Genomic DNA, 14,239 nt, shown 5'->3' on the forward strand with positions numbered 1-14,239 from the left:
GTCTCCTCGCTGAGACTCGGGTCGTCAGTTGAGGAGTGTCTCCTGGTGGGGCGCGCTGGGCGTGCCAGCCTGGGCCATCTCAGGGGGCGATGGTGTAGGCTGAAACACCGTCGGTGCCGCTCGTGGCTGAGCCGTGGGTCGCCCCATGTCGACCTGGGGTGACCCGCGGCGGTGCTTCCTGTTGCCCCTTTTCCTCTGAGGCCGGGGCTTGGAGGCGGGTAGGTCGGTAGTGGAGGCGTGGGTGACATCCTTGTCGCCCTGCCTGGGTTACATCAAGGCCTCCTCTGGGGGGGCCGGGGGCTGCCTGACCCATGCTGGCTTGGTGGGAGGCGGGGCGGGGATGAAGCGGTTTTGCCGCGTCTGACTGCGACCTCGTTGAGCCTGACCTCGTTGCCGCTGTTGCTGGGAGACGCATGGTGCGGCCTGATGCTGCCGCTGTTCCTGCTGTTGCCGTGCCCCCGGCTGCTTGCGCCCCGTACCCTGGCGAGGTACCGGCATCCTGCGGAGCCTCTCAGGGCACTGTGGGTTCCAAGCATGGTGCTTCTTCCCGCAGTTGGAGCACTTGCCGGTGGTGGGCTCCTTGGCCTTGTGGCGCCCAAAGCAGTCCTGCGTTGGGTGGGGCTGACTGCACACCCCACACCTGACGGAGTGCACACATCTTGCCTGGAGATGGTTAAAGCGCTGGCACTTATAGCACTTCACAGGCTCACCCTGGTAGTGCCGCAGGGTGTATGCTCCCCAGCAGCCCAGGTCCAGCACGGCCGGGGGCGGCCCCTGGTGGACAAGGAGCACCTGTCTGGTGGGTTCTTTGTCCCTCCTGGCTCGGAGCCGCAGGCGGACAGCACGTCGGGGTGCGCCTCAACCGCCTCGAGGGGAAGGTCGACAGGATAGCGCTCCAGCACCACCCTGTGCCTCCTCACGCTGGGGTCGAGGAGGGGCACCCTGTTCCCCTCCTCAGCGAGGCGTCGCAGAAGAGCCGTCGATGCCTCATTTTTGGGTGTGAGAACATACTCTCCTTTGAGGTTGGGCCTCACCTCCATCCTGAGCGTCAGGTGCTCCATCTCCAGGGCCGTGATGGCCCTGTAGGCGCTGTCTGCATCACCCAGGCTGCCCAGCTTGAACCTAGGCCTCGGTGGATGCTCGTCACTGGCTCGGGCGCCGCGGCGGTTCCTGGACACCGTGATCCAGTCTCCGTCTCCGTCTCCGTCGTTGTCGTCATCTCGTTGCTCCTCGCTCCTGAAGTTCTCGTCGATGGCGAGTTGATCACTCGCGTCATCGTCACTAGGAGCTTCTTCGTCGTGGGAGAGCTCCCGGTCTGGGCTGCCGGGGGCCTTCCTGAGGGACGAGTACCCTCCTGAGGGCGCCTGGGGGAAGTCGAACCGCCTCCTCTTCGTCATGGTACGGTGGGGAGAGGTCCCCATTGGCGTGGTAGGGACAAGGCACGGCGGGGAGGGAGGCCCACGTGGCCTGGGGCACGGGACGGGGGGAAGTGAAAGGGGAAGGAGTCACTGTGGCGTGGTGGGGTAAAGCACTGCGGGGAGGAGGGAGCCACGTGGCCAGGCCAAGGCCGGCGGGAAAGGGAAGGGGCGCGGCGGCGTGGTGGGGACACAGCACTGTGGGAGGAGGGAGACACGTGGCCTGGGTTAAGGCCGGCGGGAAGGGGAGGGGCAGGGGCGCGGCGGCGTGGTGGGGCCAGCACTGCGGGAGGAGGGAGACACGTGGCCTGGGCTAAGGACGGCGGGAAGGGAAAGGCACGGTGGTGTGGTAGGGACAAAGCACTGCGGGAGGAAGGAGGAGGAGGAGGAGACCCCGTGGCCTGGGTCAAGGATGGCGGGGCGAAGTCACACGTGGAGGGGCGACGGACGGTAGGGACGCCCCACCCTTAGCACAAGGGACCGACGCGTCGTTGCTAAATGAGGTGTAGAGCGGGGGAAGCTGAGGAGGTCGAGGGCCGCCACACCCAGGGCGCCTCGATGCGCTGCCGGGCTGAACCTGTTGACCTAACCCCGGGAGCTGAGCGGGAACCAGCGTCCGCCCTCTTCTGGGTCGCGTGCGAGACTGGTGTGAAGAGTTGATTTTATTTTTGAGAATATACATGTTTTTGAGATAGGCGAATTAGTTTGCACTGGAGTTGACATACAATATTATTTACAATTATGATGTACAGGTGTTCTTATGTGTTTGAATAACTTTATTATAACATTGGTGATTATGTGGTAAAGGTATTTATGATGTAGTGACCCATAGCGATAGAAGGAAATATTTTGGAAGTGTGTTGATGTATGGAAATAGAATAGTGTATGATGAGTGGGAGAAGAGAAAGAGAACGTGGTGAGTCAAAGGGTAGACTAAAGAAATTAAGGTGAAGAAAACGGGAAGATTTAGAGGGTCACTACAATACTTCAATTAATATATATCAATGTTAGCTATTTTGATGACAGGATTAGTTACCCCTGCAAAATTACAGAAAACGCATGCACCGATACATGGCAGACAGCAACATTACCCATCAACCTCCACATAACATATTTCTCAAATATCTCCACCACTGGCCACCTCAACAGCCGCCCAATTCAACCAAATATCCCCAGCAACCAAAAAAATAAAATAAATAAATAAAATAAAATAACGCAATATCTGGCCATGAATGAATGACAAGATCAATAAGTAATGGCCCGCAATACACATTATATGAACCAGATTGCATACGTGGTGCATTGTGGGTAAAATAAATGCTTAGTGAGCTATCCTTACAGTATATAATCCTTGACAGTACGCGTGGCAATTCTGTGGTCCACCTTCTTCCTCTCCCTCCTCCTTTTCTTCCTCTTCGTCTTGTCCTCCTTCCTTCCTTCCTTCCACCATTACTACAGAAGCCCTTGCTGCTATACACCTCCTCTCATCAGCACAGCCACTTTTCAACCCTCCCACACTACTTACGACGCTCATATACCTTCTGTTCAACACCCAACATGACCCCTCTACCATTCCAAACCCCTGCCATAACTACCATAGCCCCTTGTAACAATCTGCCGTACTACTGACTACCCCGCAAAACCTACTCCAAACTCGCTACCATACATTCCCATAACCACCATGAAAACTCTCTCTCTCTCTCTCTCTCTCTCTCTCTCTCTCTCTCTCTCTCTCTCTCTCTCTCTTTGATGGCATGTAGCAACGGTTATTCTGGAGGGGGGGCCTTGATTCTTCTGTCTGTCTCTCTTGCTGGCTGGCTGGCTGAATGAATCTGTGGATCTCTCTCTCTCTCTCTCTCTCTCTCTCTCTCTCTCTCTCTCTCTCTCTCTCTCTCTCTCTCTCTCTCTCCTTCCCATGACGGGAACCATTACTTCGTCTCCACCCCCACCCCCAAAAAAAAAAAAAAAAAAAGTTACCCCTAGAACGGTAGCGTGACTTTTTTGCTGACACGAACATGAATAGTCTGTCTGTCTGTCTGTCTAGCTGGCTGGATGGATGAATCTGTGGATGTTTTCTCTCTCTCTCTCTCTCTCTCTCTCTCTCTCTCTCTCAGTCCGTCCCATGGCGGGTACCGTTACTTCGTCTATTTTCGTTCACGAACTAGATTATGGCAAGCTTTTAAATTCGTTTTAAACCTTATGTTGAGGCACATCCTATCACTGTTAATGCTAATTATTATTGCCAATCAACTATATACACTTTAAATAGAAAAAGAACCATGAAATCACGTCGTTTTACAAGTAACGGACGAAACTTTTTTAAAGCAGAATATCGTTCACTTGGAAATTAGACAACAGAAGTTCTTCGTTATATAGAGATTGAAAGTAAATAATATATATTTTCCATGGTTATACCCAAATCATGAGAACGTTGTAATTGAAATGAAATCACTCATTTATGTGTCATTTTCATAATCCTAAATAATTATATAATAACACGCCTTCACAAACGCTCGCTTGACCGTGACTGGCGGTTGAATGCACAGGACGCCATTTTGCACACGGCACCGCGGTGCTTCCTGGAAGGAAGGAGACAACTGTCGATGATTTGGCCAATGCTGACATGTCAACAAAGAAAACAGCCGGAATTATGAAGATCAGTAAAAGAACAGTCCAACGATGGAAAAGGAGGTATGAAGAGACTGAAAGTTTAGAAAATACAAAAAGATGTGGAGGCCCTCGTCACACCACCCGGCAAGAAGGCGACTCCATCATTCAGTCAGCCACCAAGAACCCTCTCACGACGGCAGTCAAGATAACAAGAAACATACAAGTCCACGTTGCAGTGCACACGGAGAGGAGGCGGCTTCATGAAGCTGGCCTGCATCACCAGACGCCCTCCACCAAGCCTTTTCTCACGCAGAGAAACAGGAAGGAGTAATAAATTACCTGGCGCCATAGTTATTCCTATTCTTATTACTTCTTTATCATAGTACTACAAAAAAGTCAGGACTTATATTTATGTAAGCGTAAAGTAAATACGGTACTTCCTCCTCGCCCAACAACCAAGAGTAGGCTAGGCTAGACTCCGTAATTATTGTCTTATAAATCGCCCGCGTTCAAATCCTCTCTCTCTATTACTCTCACACACACACACACACACACACACACACACACACACACACACAAGAGCGATACAATATATGAAGTTTATTTATGAACGCTAGGCATAAGTTATAATATATTTAAATGAAAAGCTTAATATATTGGTCCTCAGACAAAACAGGAGGGACTGCGATACCACGGAGGAGCCAAACTTGCCTCTGCCGGCTGAAATACGGCATTCGTCACTTAACATAATATTGGTTGGTGGTTGAATATTAGTAGTTTAGGAAAACAGACCGTAATATTACTCTCCCCACTGCTGAGATGATCAAGTCCCGACTCACGTCCATCAAAACTATAAGCTACAATTAAATCGCACAACTGTTTCCCAACAGATGCACATATAGACATCAACAGAGAAATTGTAAGAGAAGACCAATTCTTCCCCGGGCAAACGCAACGCACCACAGGACTCGCTCATCCCTTTACAGTGACTGAAAAAATGACGGTTAACCCTTACCGTAACCGTCTTGAGCGCCAAGAGACTTTCATAGTGACATGAACTGTTTAACAGTTTACATTTTATGTACGTACGTTGCACCATCTTTATAATTATACTACCAAATTTGACACACCAACTATATTGGTATCATAATAAATCAGCTGCCTTAGCAGAATAATGTGCAGAGTTACTTTAATTATATTTTTTTCTCTGATGTTGTGGGGGGTGTATCTAGAAAAGTAGTAATAGTTTTATAAATATATACGTTCTACAGTTGAATTCTGCTGAAAACATTCAAATTCCTGGAAATTTAGTGATCGAGGCATATGTCACATTATGTGTTAGTAGGCTAGGCCAGTTTTTGCATTCCTTGCTGTTTCAGTCACCGATATTTTGGTAGGGATACAAGAAGGAAATATGAAACACACATACAGTATAGTATGGACGAAATACAGCATCTGCGACAGCTCAACTTCAGCATTTTTTTTTTTTATACTGTTCTCTTGGTTAATTTTCTAGATTTGGTGCATAAATGTTCCAGCCTATTACAAAACTTTCATTCTGTACTAGTTTCATATTCTGCTGCATTGAAAATCACGTATTAGCAGGGGCTTTCCCATGCTTTCGCCATGGCTTTGGGCACCAGTGCCCGCGAGAGGCGGGCGTGACGTCATCGTTCCCTGTGACCTCATAACAATGACCATAAAGCTTCTATTCAACAAAGAAACGTGACCCCTCTGCCAGACCCACTCACTTCGTGATCCTCCTATGCAACACGCAACGTGGACTCTCTCCCATACCTACCAGACCTACAAGGGTTGAGGTCATGGTATACTGATTGGTGGTTGTAATAGACTTCAGCGAACAGCTCCCCCATTTCCTGGGTATACTTGACACTGACCTCACCTCCCCTTCCAAAACCATACATCTGGTTCATGGTGGGCATAGGAGAATCCCCGTTCAACGGAGACCCAATCTAATATGGGATTCTTTTCTCAATCTGGACTGCTAGATGGTGTGACAAAAGTCACCGGTTAGCGAGGGTATATATATATATATATATATATATATATATATATATATATATATATATATATATATATATATATATATATATATATATATATATATATATTGTTGTGCTGGAAGCTTCCCCCGGCGACCATAGGCCTCTAGAAGGTCCCGGGAGGAACGAGCAGGGGGGCGGGGAACAAGGCGAGCCGGTTGGTGGTAGCGAGTGTTCTCAAGTGCTAATAGGTTCCCGGATAGAAACTCAATATCCGTTAGGGTTACTTTATTGGACAAAAATCACAAAGGTCATTGACACGGACAAGACACTAAGAAAAGGTGTTTGTGTGGGTATGCGTTTGTGTGAATGTTGTGAAGTGTGGGTAACATTTAAGTGTTGGTGTATGTGTATAACAATGTGTACGAATGGACGACAAGAGGACATGGACGGACAGTAGAAGATAAACAAGTAACAAGAGATAAACAATTAGACGCACAGGAAACAGCGAGACAGGAGCACGAACGAAAACTTTGACACAAAGTAAAAATGAACATAGAGTATATGCTGCAACGCCCCATTTTCTTATTGTCACTGAGGGGAAGGAACACGAAATTTGAGCGGTGACTGCTACAAGCCGTCCGCGCCCCGCGGGGCGCGGCCAGACGCCAGGCGGAAAGTGTTGCCAACTCGCATATATTTTTGCTACATGTTTTTGTATGATCTAAGATATACTGTAACATTCTAGACTGTACTGTTCTGGATATATATAGGAGAAGAGGGCGAGAGAAGTCCAGTCCCAGTCATAGTAAGCTAGTGGTCAGTGAAGAGTCAGAGTGAAGTGTACTACTAAGGAAGAATATTAAACTACAGAAGCTGTGCAAAGTGTTTACATATCTCCCTCCCACGGAGTCTTGTGACGGCGACACGGAACCCAAGTAATACGTCCGGCATAACACTGGTGTCAGGAGTGTAGCCATTTGTTTTTTCGCCATGGAGACTCGTTCCCAAGCTGCCCAGAGGGACGACATGATGACTGAACTTTTGGAAGCCTTGAGACTACAGGGGGAGAAACAAGAAAAAACACTCCAAGAACTCAAAGAACAACAAGAAAGAGCACACCAAGAACTCAAAGAACAACAAGAAAGAGCACACCAAGAACTCAAAGAACAACAAGAAAGAGCACAGCAACAACAAGAAAGAGCACAGCAACAACAAGAAGGAACACTCCAAGAACTCAAAGAACAGCTAGAAGATCGCTTCACAGGATTACAGCTACAGCTTAAAGCAGTACAAGATGGAAGTGAGTCAGTGCGAAGAGAAATGACTGATGTGACCACGAACTTGGGACAACGCCTGATAGACGTGGAGAAATAAAACACAAATCTTCAACAAGAGATGGAGATGGTACGGGAGACGACACACAAAGAAATATTAGAAGTGCAGGGAAAGGTGAACCATACTGAACAGGCAGTTTGTGACGTAAGTGACAGAGTGAAGGCCCTTGAAGACTGCTTGGCTGTAAACGGACAGCCAGTGCCTGCAGGGGCTAGTTGTACCCAAGATGCTTCTCCTACGCAAGTCCGGGGTAGTTTGAGCCCTGTTTCGCCTGAGTTTATCCCGCAAGAAGTTCCGCCAGCCCCATGAGTCTGCTGGGTTCGCCTGTTAGAAAGAAGCCTCAGGAGTTTGATGGCAAGGTCTCCTGGGAGGCTTAACGCGCTCAGTTTGACCTGTTGGCAGCTCGGAACGGATGGGATGACCAAGAGTGCGTGGTACAGCTGGCCACTAGCCTGAAAGGGGCGGCGCTGGAGGTCCTTGCTCAGCTCGGCAATGCGACAAAGGGCAGTTATAACGGGCTGGCACAGGCGCTGGAGCAACGATATGGGACCAAGCACCAGAACGAGCTCTTCAGGGTTAGGTTCAGAACCCGCAACAGGAGGCGCGGCGAGTCTCTTCAGGAACTCGCTCAGGACCTTGAGAGCATGGCGCACAAGGCATACCCAGGTGCCACCCCTGACCTGCTGACGGTTTTGCTGCGTGATCAATTCATTGATGCCCTGGACAGCCCTCAGCTAAAGATACAAGTGAACCAAGCCAAGCCAACATCAATGCAGGAAGCTCTGGCACGTGCCATGGAGTTTGAGTCCTTTGTTAGGTCTAGCTTGTCAAGCTTCAGGGACGACTCGACTTCTGGCTTTAGGGCACGAAATGGTATAAGAGGAAGAAGGAATATGAAGGTGCCGCTAAGAAGAAGCCCAGAGAAGAACCCAAGCGCTGGACCTTTGGAGAAAAGGGGCACTGGAAGAATGAGTGTCGGAAAAATGTGTGCCCCCAACGAGGGACCACCACTCGGGAAACTAAGAAGGACTGGCTCACGGGGGCAACGACCAGTCTGTCCTGTACATGCCCCGAAGATATCAATGTGCAGGAGAACCACCATGACGAGCTGCCAAGTGGAGGGCAAGGTTGACGGAGTGTTGTGGCCTGTGGTCGTCGACACAGGCTCGGAACGCACATTTGTGCGGCCTGACGTGGTGAGTCATCGTCGGCTTCCTAAGACGTCGCATCGACTGTGCGGAGTCACTGGGCAGTATGCAGAGGCCCAGTGGACGTGAAGTTTGAGCTCGGAGGAAAGGAAGAGTCCCTCTCTGTGTACGTGGCTGACATGGACGACCCCTGCATCCTAGGTATGGATTATCTTGTCTCCCACAGGTGCGAGCTGGACTTCCGCGCTAAGCAACTGACTGTAGGAGGAAGGAGGGTGCCACTGACGACTGTGCACAAGGAGGGCCTGCCAGTGACAGTCAAGCGCACCACCATTATTCCTCCGAGGTCAGAGATGCTGTTACCCTGTCAAATTACGGGTTCCCCCCCGGCTAGTCTGTGTGTGGTAGAGAGTGGAAGTCGATGTCCGGTAGAAAACGGGGTGATTGTAGGCAGTACTTTGGCAGACCCTACTGCAGCGAAAGTGCCTGTCGTCGTGGCCAATGTCTCCTTCAGCCCAAAGAAAATAAAACAAGGGACCATGGTGGGGTTGTGCCAAGAGATCGACCAGAAACCAAGAACCTGTGTCTGCAGGAGAACCCTGACGAAGCCCCAGGAGGAGCTGCCCGACTACCTGCGCGACCTGTTTGACAGGAGCTCCAAGTGTCTAGAGGAGCCCCAAGTGGAACAGCTCAGGGAACTTCTCGTGAGGAATGCAGATGTGTTTTCCACAGGAGACCTGGACTTGGGGTGTACGGACCTGGTAAAGTATCACATCGACACAGGTAGCCACCGCCCAGTGAAGCAAGCTCCTCGAAGGATGGCACCAGCCCGTCGCAAGGAGATGGATGAGGTGACGGATGATCTCCGGCAACAGGGGTTAATCGAGCGGTCCAGCAGCCCGTGGGCGTCTGCTGTAGTGCTCGTCAGGAAAAAGGACGGCTCCCTCAGGTGCTGCGTGGACTACCGAGCCCTCAACGATCTCACCATCAAGGATGCATACCCACTCCCACGGATCGACGACACGCTCGACGCTTTGGTGGGCTCCAAGTGGTTTTCAACACTGGATATGAAGTCTGGGTATCACCAAGTCAAAATGGCGGAGCAGGACAAAGAGAAAACAGCCTTCTCCTACGGTCAAGGCCTGTGGCAGTTTAAGGTCATGCCCTTTGGCCTGTGCAACTCGCCGGCCACGTTCGAGCGGCTGATGGAGAGGGTGCTGGAGGGACTTCACTGGAAGACGGCACTCATCTACCTCGACGACGTGATTGTCTTTGGCCAGACCTTCGAGCAGGAGATGGAAAGGCTATCAGAGGTTTTCGCCCGGTTTAGAGCTGCACACCTTAAGCTCAGCCCGAAGAAATGCTGTCTGTTCCAAAAGGAGGTCCAATACTTGGGACACATCGTGAGCGAGGCTGGAGTACGTACTGATCCTGAGAAGGTGGCTGCGGTAAGGGACTGGCCGACACCCACCAACGTGAAGGAGCTGCGGAGCTTCCTCGGGTTGTGCTCATACTACCGCAGGTTTGTGAAAGGCTTCGCTACGATTGCTGCACCACTGCACCTCTTGACGAAGAAGGGGCGCAAGTTTGAGTGGACAGCGGAAACTCAGGTTGCCTTTGAGAAGCTCAAGGAGGCCCTCATCAGCTCGCCCGTACTCACCTACCCAGACCCCTCTAAGCCTTTTATACTGGATTGTGATGCCAGTGATGAGGGGATTGGTGGAGTGCTGTCCCAGGCATGTGCCGACATGGAACGGGTTGTGGCCTACTTCAGCAAGAAGCTCACCCCAGCCGAGAAAAACTATTGCGTGACCCGGAAAGAACTCCTGGCAGTAGTCAAGAGACTTGACTTTTTCCATGCTTACCTGTACGGTGCAACTTTCACCATCCGCACGGATCACGCTGCATTGCGGTGGTTGAAGTCACTGAAAAACCCTGAGGGCCAGCTTGCTCGCTGGATAGGTAAACTAGAGCAGCATCACTACACTATTGTGCACCGATCTGGGCTAACACACGGACAGCTTGAGCCGGCGCCCCTGCCTACCTGAGTGTCAACATTGCCTCCAGAGGGAAAGCGTCCAGAATATGTGCCGCCGCACTACAGTGGAACAGACAGCGGAGGTGCCATGGGAAGACTTGGGAAAACTGCAGCAGGAGGACCGAGATCTGAGACCAATTATGGAGTGGCTGAGTCAGTCGTCAACGCGACCTGGGTGGGAAGTAATCTCGAGAGAAAGCCCTACCACCAATAATTACTGGACTCAGTGGGACACTCTTCGGATGGACGACGGGGTGTTGCACCGACGCTGGGTCCCTCATCTTGACCACTACTGGTCCACGGTGCTACCTGTGGAGTCCCGGGAAGGCGTCTTGAAAGAAATGCACGACAGCATCACCAGCGGACACCTTGGGGTAAAGAAGACACTGAATCGCCTGCGCCAAAGGTTCTACTCGGTTGGCATGAGAAAGGACGTGGAAGAAAGGTGTCACGCGTGTGAGGTGTGCTGTGCAAAGAAGGGCCCCAAGAAGCGTCACCGTGCCCCATTGCAACTATACCAGGTTGGAGCCCCCATGGAACGGGTGGCAGTGGATATAGCAGGACCCTTGCCTCTGACGACGAACGGAAATAGGTACATCTGCGTCACAATGGATTACTTCACCAAGTGGCTGGAAGCCTACGCCATCCCTGACCAGGGAGCCACTACCATCGCCAAGGTTTTGGTGGAGGAGTTCTTCTGTCGCTTCGGTGTGCCTAAAGAGCTCCATTCCGACTAGGGAAGGAATTTTGAGTCAACAGTCCTTGCTGAGTGCTGCAAGCTTCTGGGTATCAAGAATACCCGGACCACCCCTCTGCACCCACAGTCAGATGGAATGGTGGAGAGGTTTAATTGGACATTGGGCCAGGAGTTGGCCAAGCAGTGCAACAATGATCAGTCTTCATGGGATCAGAAGCTGCCTGCGCTTCTCATGGCCTACAGGTCTGCCGCCCACGAGACTACGGGGTATTCACCGGCAAAGCTGATGTTTGGACGTGAGCTGCGATTGCCGATGGACCTACTGACAGGAAGGCCTCCTGGGGAAAGCCTTCCAAGGGACGCCTCCAGTTTTGCCCGTCAACTAGAGGAACGGCTGGAAGAGGTGCACCATCAAGTCCGAGGTGCCTCGAAGTTCTCCGGGGAGGCCATGAAGCGCGGTTACAATATGAGGGCAAGCCACGTTGACTTCAAGGAAGGAGACCAAGTCTGGGTTTACAACCCGCAGAGGAAGAAAGGACAGTCTCCGAAGTTACAGAGCCCCTGGGGAGGCCCTTACACTGTGCTAGAACGCCTTTCCGACGTGACTTACCGAATCCGGAGAACGGAAAGGACCAAGCCGAAAGTTGTCCACGTCAACCGCCTATGGAGGTACCAAGGTCTGGGAAACTACACTTGGAACAACTACAGACACCCAGCAGCCGACGAAAACGCAAGGGACGTCCAGGACCGAGAAGAAGTCGACGACGACGTAGGCCTTCTGGACCTTTCAGCCGAGGGAGATAACCTCCCGGCTTCGGCAGATGTTCCAGGGACACCCCAAGAAGCGGACGACGACGAGGCGCACCAGGAGACAGACGCGCAGGAAGCAACGAACAGAAGACAGAGACAACGCAGGCGTCCACAGCGATACGACGATTATTATGTTTTTGATTAATTCTCTTATGTTTGTACATAGTTAAGTGTGTGATCGGGACGATCACAATTGTCATCTTGTCATCTTAAGTAACGTGAACGGGCTCAGTCCCAATTCATACGTGATCGATGCGTCCTCGTCATCTTAAGTAACGTGAACGGGCTCAGTCCCAATTCATATGTGACCGATGCGTCCTCGTCATCTTAAATAACGTGAACGGGCTCAGTCCCAATTCATACGTGACCGATGCGTCCTTGTCATCTTAAGTAACATGAACGGGCTCGCTCAGCTTGCCTCGTCCAGCGCTCAAGAAGCAAAACGAACTATTAAAGGCGAGCGAGCTACCCCCGCAGATTACCCGCTTGCCTCAGCCAGCGCTCACGAGGCAAAGCGAGCCATCAGGTGCCGGCGCGTTACCCCTGCCGTTTACCCGCCACACGATTCATGACTGAGGGCCTCGTCCAGCGCTCGAGAGGCAAAGTTTACCCGCCACATATCAAATTGAATGTCGTATGAAGGGCCAGTGTCTCCTTGACTTCTCCGTTACTCCAGTCGACCCACCAAAGAAAATCGGAATTTCTGAGACTGGAATGAGCGAGATAGGGAGCACGGAGATGAGCATCCCAAAATGCTCGTTCTCTCCCGAAGCTATTCCTAGGGATATCTCATGACTGCGGTAGCGTATTTAATTAGCACCGACAACAAATTAATTGTAGACTTGCGTAGCTCGGTATGTCTTAAGTTGAAGGAATTCCTAGGGACATCTCATGACTGGGGTAGCGTATTTTCAAGTAATTAGCACCATCAGAGATTACAGTTGAACCACATTAACTATCCACTTGCGAGCGTAGGAATATCTAAAATTGATGATATTCCTAGGGACATGTCTGCGTGATCGTATTTTCAATCAATTAGCACCGTACACATAACAGTTCAACCACATTAAATATACACTTGCTTAGTGTAGGTATGTTGCTCAGTTTCAGTCCGGGAGAAAAGGAGCATTTTGAGGTGCTCAACTCAGTCCGTGCTCCCTATCTCGCTCATTCCAGTCCCTGAAAGTCCGATTTCCGTGGTGGGACTGGAATGAGCGAGATAGGGAGCACGAATTGAGCTGAGCACCCCAAAATGCTCCTTTTCTCCTGGACTAAAAGTGAGCAACTTGAAAATACGCTACCCCAGTCATGAGATGTCCCTAGGAATTCCTTCAACTTAAGACATACCGAGCTTGGCCTTGGCCAGCGCTCAAGAGGCAAAACGAACCATTATTAAGTGCGAGCGAGCTACCCCCGCTGATTACCCGCTTGCCTCGTCCAGCGCTCACGAGGCAAAACGAGCCATCAGGTGCTGCCGCGTTACCCGCCCCCCCGTTTACCCGCCACACGATTCATGACTGAGGGCCTGGTCCAGCGCTGAAGACGCAAAGTTTATCCGGCACACTCCAAACTGTATGTCGTATGAAGGGCTTGTGTCTCCTTGACTTGTCCGTTACTCCAGCCGTTTACCCGTCACTCGAGCAGTCGGTGACTGCCTCGGCCGGCGCTCAGGAGGCAAAGCGAACCATTAAGGGCAAGCGACCTACCCCTGCCGAATACCCGCTGGCCTCGGCAGGCGCTCGCGAGGCCTGAGTCCGTTGCTCCCGCCGTTTACCCGTCAGTGACTGCCTCGGTCAGCGCTCAAGAGGCAAAGCGAAACATTAAGGGTGAGCGACCTACCCCCGCCGATTACCCGCTGGCCTCGGCCAGCGCACGCGAGGCCTGAGTCCGTTACTCCCGCCGTTTACCCGTCAGTGACTGCTTCGGCCAGCGCTCAAGAGGCAAAGCCAACCATTAAGGGCTTAGAGCTACCCCACCCGACTACCCTCCGGCCTCGGCCAGCGCTCGCGAGGCCTGAGTCCGTTGCTCCCGCCGTTTACCCGTCAGTTACTGCCTCGGCAGGCGCTCAGGAGGGAAAGCGAACCATTATTAAGGGAGAGCGACCTACCTCCGCCGATTACCCGCTTGCCTCGTCCAGCACTCACGAGGCAAAACGAACCATTATTAAGTGCGAGAGAGCT

The sequence above is a fragment of the Eriocheir sinensis genome, unplaced genomic scaffold (genome assembly GCF_024679095.1).
Source record: "Eriocheir sinensis breed Jianghai 21 unplaced genomic scaffold, ASM2467909v1 Scaffold1453, whole genome shotgun sequence".
NCBI classification, from domain to species: Eukaryota; Metazoa; Arthropoda; class Malacostraca; order Decapoda; family Varunidae; genus Eriocheir; species Eriocheir sinensis.